This window comes from Lynx canadensis, chromosome A1, assembly GCF_007474595.2.
Source record: "Lynx canadensis isolate LIC74 chromosome A1, mLynCan4.pri.v2, whole genome shotgun sequence".
In the NCBI taxonomy this organism is placed as follows: Eukaryota; Metazoa; Chordata; class Mammalia; order Carnivora; family Felidae; genus Lynx; species Lynx canadensis.
The window spans coordinates 143,532,414-143,538,413 of record NC_044303.2 but is presented as its reverse complement, the minus strand read 5'-3'; the positions used below and the strand labels follow the sequence as shown (position 1 = coordinate 143,538,413).

The 6,000-nt window shown below is 36.8% G+C and overlaps 1 protein-coding gene across 1 annotated transcript in view; it reads right to left on the bottom strand.

The window, feature by feature from the left end:
* Positions 1-474: 474 nt before the first annotated feature.
* JMY (junction mediating and regulatory protein, p53 cofactor) overlaps positions 475-6,000 on the bottom strand; it is a 105,407-nt gene continuing 99,881 nt past the window's right edge. Inside the window, exon 11 of the mRNA XM_030323683.1 lies at positions 475-5,878. The gene's annotated coding sequence lies outside the window, so the exon portion shown is untranslated. The remainder of the gene's footprint in view (positions 5,879-6,000) is intronic.

The window sequence follows — 6,000 nt, the reverse complement described above, 5'->3', positions numbered from 1 at the left end:
CATTTAGGTCAGTCCCATGTTTAAGTGTAAAACCAATAATCTCAATTTAAATGGTCACAAATTGCTTGCTAAAATGAAAGGTATTTAAAGACCTTCCAACGTTGAAAGCCAACATTGCCCAACGATGTGGACAGCTTTCTAGATCACATAAATAAGGCGGTTATTACCACAAATTCAGCTACCGTTAAAATGCTTCATTACAAATAGGAAGAGGCACTGGTACAGGGGTACACCATCTCTGAAGCCTGTTTATCATCTTATAGCAAAAGCACACCACCAACGCATTTTTTTCTTTTTAAGTTTATTTATTTTGAGAGAGGGAGAGAGAATCCCAAGTCGCTTCCACACTGGGGAGGAGGGCTCGAACCCACAGATGGTAAGATTATGACCTGCACCAAAATCAAGAGTCAGGTGCTCAACTGACAGAGCCACCCAGGCGCCCCACCAATGTTGTTTTAAACAAACAAAATGAAGTTAACTCAATAAATATCTTTTATTAAAGAAAAAGAGGAATATTGTTAAGCACCAAAACTGTATGTTGTTACATTGCATGTACAAGAGAAGGTGACTGCAATACTTGCTGTACAAGTACTTAACTCTGAAGTCGTAAGTGTAAAAAACAGGAAATACAAAGCAGTAATTACAATGCAGAAAAGTTGCACTAAAGAGCAAAAGGCAACAGTCAAAACAATTATTGGAGATTTCAGAGTATTGCTATAAATGCCTGCTTAGTTTTTTCTTTGTACTTTTAATACTTTAAAATATTATTAATGGAGCATATAAGTATTGTAAATTTGCAAGAGTGGCATTTACAATACACTGTGCATACTTCCATCTAATGTACGGTGTTAAAGCCATCTTTAAAAGCCAAGCACAATGTGCTAGTGTTTTGCTTCTACCATTGTAATATTGCACAAAGCTAGTAAATAGTGAATTGGTCTGCCATTGTAATTTTCATTGAACCAGAAAGGCTAAAAAACATGTCAGTTTCATTAGCCCTTATGGGCTTTCATCATGCAAAATGATCTGTAGCCTTCGAATTTTCACAAACAATATATATATTATGGTTTCACACTTGGCAAGACATACAGTACAGTAAGAAACTCAGTGAGACAGTGTTGATTCTGTCCTAGTCGAAGAAGTCAGAAGTCACTGTCTGGGTTGTATCGTCTACCCCTCTTGGTTCACAATTGAAGGGAAAATGCCATCTTGTGATCATGAAGACTTCTTAAAACCAATGTAATTAGTATTGGGAAAAGCTATAACTTGTTACACTCTTTGATAGTTAACCATAGAACATGCAAGTTAAAAAAAAAAACAAAAACCCAAACTTCCCTTGTTAAAATTCAGCTCTATAACCAACACCCATACCTTTCTGTATACATCTAAAAATCACTTTGCACAGCCTTTCCTATCCACCCTTAATTCCCCCAAATTGAGGCACTCTTATAACCGACTTTAAAAACACAAAACAAAAAAAAACAGAAAAACTTTCCCTTACCTCTCAAAACAAATGACTGCTTTGAGATTCAGTGTGAAAGAGCATTGATACAATATTTAACATGTCAACCTCAGAGGTATTTTCTGTACATGCACCTTAGTGGCATAATTATAGAGGGAAGGGGAGAAACATTTAGAAATTTGGATTCTCAATTAAATTCCTCAAATACCAAGCTGTACATTTACTGTGGGCAAAACATTTTAGAATGAACACATCTTCAAAATAACCCAATGGGCAAACATTTCTCTCTCTCTCTCTCTCTCTCTCTCTCTCTCTCTCTCACACACACACACACACACACACACACACAGTCTCCAAATTCCCTCTCACCGTAAAAAAACCCTCTGTTTACATACATGATAGTTTAGGCAGCAATATAAACTCATTTTTTAAGAAAAGCTTTTAAATTAGATTATTTATAGGATAAAAAATACCATTGCTTTATTTTACAAAGCAATTTAAGCAGAGGTTCCTCCTCATGTGCTTTAACTAAAGAGCACTTTGTAGCAAAGTTCAGAAGTAACTACTGAATTGTTCAGCAGCACTAAATCAATGCAACACGCTCCAACAGTAAGTAAGGTGCTTCTACTTTTTTTACCTCTTCCCTCTGAAATCAATCGTGCTGGCCCATCCTCTAGCACTAAGCATAGCTCTTCTAAGCAATAAAGGTGAAATAAAATCTGTTTATAATGCACATTTAACTTTACATTATCATTTAAATTCAGTGCAAGAGTTAGGGACAACTTATTAGGGTTTCTGTTCTCCTTATCAAATGGTTGCATGTTAACAATGCATCTGCCACGATTTTTAAATGTTTTACAGCTGTTCAAGAAGATTTCTTAAAATAAACCTGGTAAAGCATATGAAATTTCAACTCCCTGATAAGGCCGTCATGGACCCATTAGTACTTTACAGATTGCTATCTCATGATACGTATAAGTTTTTTTTTTTTTTTTAAACCTGTATTTAGTGAAAGAAAAACTTTCCTTAGGCTAAAAGCACGGATTCACATTTATACACAAACTCAATGAATGCAATTAAAAAATGGCATCTTAGGGAATGTATAAAATTGTGTTAATTGTATCCTGGTCCCATTCCAAACAGAGGATGCTGCCCGTTCATTTTTGTTCCACTGATATATGAGTTTTAATTCTTGGTGCCTGCTATGATCTAAGTATGCTTTACAATTTAACACTCTTTTATCGCAAAGTGGTCGTGCCATGTTACCTAATATTGGTACACAGTTCAGCTTCGTAGAAACAAGGATTTCCACCTCCCCCCCCCCCCCCCCATTATACAGAGTAAATGAAAGTGCTGAAGATTTTCTATGGTTTCACATAATGAGAAAAAACCCAGATTCCCGCTGTGGAAATCCTACACCTGATCCACTCTTAGAGCTGTGCCTAGTTGTTTTAAAAATACACATTAAGAAATCTTTCAGTTCTGCAATGAAGAACTAGGGAATGATTGTTTTCAATACTACTCACCAACTCAAAACCTATAAAACATACAGCAAACAAGACAACTGCTCATCTTTTAAAAATCCTCTTTAGCCAGGCCTTTTGTCATACTGCTACCCCACGGTACCCCCCATATTGGAGATGGGTAGGAATACGTTTTCTGTGTGCCACATTGGCTATATACACAACAGTTTGAGTATTAAGTGGCACTCAAGTGGGCAGTAACATTAGCCTTACAATACCCCCAAGTTATCTGTTTCCCCACTTAAAATATACTGCAGTCGAGACTAGACTGATAAATCAACTCCTAAACTGATTCGGCATAAGCAAGCAGCTGTTTGTGTATTCTTATGACAAATGATACACTGAGATAAAACTATCAAATATTTTAAACCATATAAATAGTACAGGCAAGTCCAGTACTTGAAACATGATCACCTGTAAATGTCATCCTAACTAAATATATAAAACCTTAATGTAAAGCGCAAAAATGCTCATTTTTTTTTTAAGGGCAGGTGGAGAAAAGGGGAATTTAACCATGCTTACATAATTTTGTTGGGTTCCAAAACCTCTTTAAAATTAACAGGTTGGGGGGAGAAAATAAAATTAACACGAGGATTCAACTGGTAATGTCATCTTGGACAAATGGACTGGAGTTATTTGAAATTTTAGCATTATTTATGAGCTCCAAAGGATGGTGATCTGCACTAACTTGTACTTCTGTGGAAGGAGGAATCGGAATCTTAAGGACAGAAGATACGTGTACTGGAAAAGTTACTCAGCAGAGAATAAGCACAGCTGGTTGCTAACAAGACCGCACTTTAACCTGCTCATCATCAAGTGAGATGCCCTTCATGGAGTGCCACAGTGGGATGCTCTCAGAGGTATGGATGCACCTCCAAAGGATTCACAGGGGTCTGTACCCCTCCAGTATTTGCCAGAGACTTACTAGAACATGGCTGTGAAAGACAAGTCACAAGACCCATTTCTAAGAGAACCTGTCTTTTGATGGAATCCCAGCTCTAACACTAAATGGGGAGCAATTCCTGGCATAGAAAAATCCCAGTGCTTTTGCTGTACGTTTAATATTAGGTTCTCCTGTATTTTTCAGAATGTCAATGGATGAAAAAACGAACTGATCCATAAGCATCCAGAGGTTTGAAACTGATACGTGATTTTTTAAAGGTTTGCAAACTTGCTTAAAAAAAAAAAAAAATCAAACCAATCAGTCTTTGGTTGAAAAGAATGCTTCAGTTCTGTACTGAAGGAAACGGGAGGAGGGGAGGGTCCACACACACCTCCCCACTGTGAGATGAACATTAAAATATATATCTGGCGTACAGATGTAATCTTCCAAGATAAGAAGTGGGAATAAAACATGAATAAAATATGAAACATGTGAAAATGCTGTGCAAAAGCTCCTACTCATCAGTAAGCAGGAAGTTTTCTCCTTAATTATTTTAAAGGAAGTAACATCTTAAAGGGACAAATCTGTGAGCATTTTTTTTTCTCCCCATGAAAACCACTTTATACACATTCAAGGACTTTTACTCTAGGACTGCTTTTCTGGGTCTAGGCCAGAGAAATGCCTCAGACAAAATAAAAGTTCTTTTTGGTTCCTCAGTCCTTAACTCCCTTCATATAAAGGCCAACATGTGTCTTATACAGAATTACACTCTACAGAATACTATAGACTGGGTCCAACAGATCTACCTTCGGTCAAGCCCCCAGCAGTCCTGCTGAGAATTCATAATGGCTCCTTTCACAAAAATGCATCTTTCAGGACTCCAATACAGCAAAATCAGCACCTAGAACTTTATGCCTATATTTTAAAAAGTCTCCTGACAGTAACAAAGGCTGTCTCCCAAAATCCCACTCAAAACATGTGAGGATAGTAAAATGCCAGCCCAGAAGGCTTTTCTGCCTGTCTAGTTTCTAAATTATTTGTAGAGCACATTTCACTGTGGAGCATAACAAAGAGAAACTTAAATGTGCCCGTTACAAAGATTTAAGATCAGCATCCCTATTACTGAATCCTCTTTTTTGATTCTCAATAGGAAAGTCATGTTGCGTTACACTAATCAAGCAATCGTTCAAACAAAAAGACTAAAAATAATTTGAAATATTATCAAGTTACAAAGTATTGCTTTTCATACACAAAGTTGCACATGAAATTCAAACTATTATAAATTCACAATTATGAAGAGCTATTTAAAAGCATGGAAATTTTTACTTCAAAACCTTACAAAGTGTAAGAGTGTGTGGTCTTTTAAAAATATGCCATGGTAAATCTATCATGTTGTGGTAAACACATTAAATGCATCTCTGTGGTTATGTTATCTTTTCAGATGTTGAACATCTTTAAAATGTGAACATTTTCAGTGCATTTCCACCTGATTGTTTCCAATTCCTGTCCTATAGCTATCATGATACACTTCTTTTTCAGAGTGCTGCACTATTTATATAAGCTGGTATGGAAGAGGTGCTGTCTTTTCAAGCAGAGGACTATTCAGTGCACTTAAAGATGGATTTCAAAGCAGACTCAATACAGCTCACAGTAGATCTCTGTCAACCCAGTGTTCTTCCAACTCAGAGCAACCCCTAGCTTTACTGGCCACTACAAGGATGTAACTGGGTGGACAGGAGGGGAAGGTGCTTAAAAAAACCAGGCATGTCCAGAAGGCCTTTTCTTCACTGCATCAGGAGCACTGCACATCTAAAACTCATGTTAACCACCAACTACTGGAATGACTGGAAAAGCGATAACTTGCCAACTGTGCCTCCGTTTTTTCACACCACTGTGCCAATACACTTTGCATCTAATGGAATCCAATTGGGAAATCGCATGTTTAAAATTTTGTTTTCCAAAACAGTAAGAACTGATCTTCAACTGTATTTTTTCTTTCTGTTGAGTCACCTGTTTAGAAAAAAAATAATACAATGTATTAAAAAATGATGGCTTATTAAGGTCAGTGTGTATATATATGTTACCACACAACTTCTGTAACACCCAGATGAACACTGATAAATAGCTTAGAA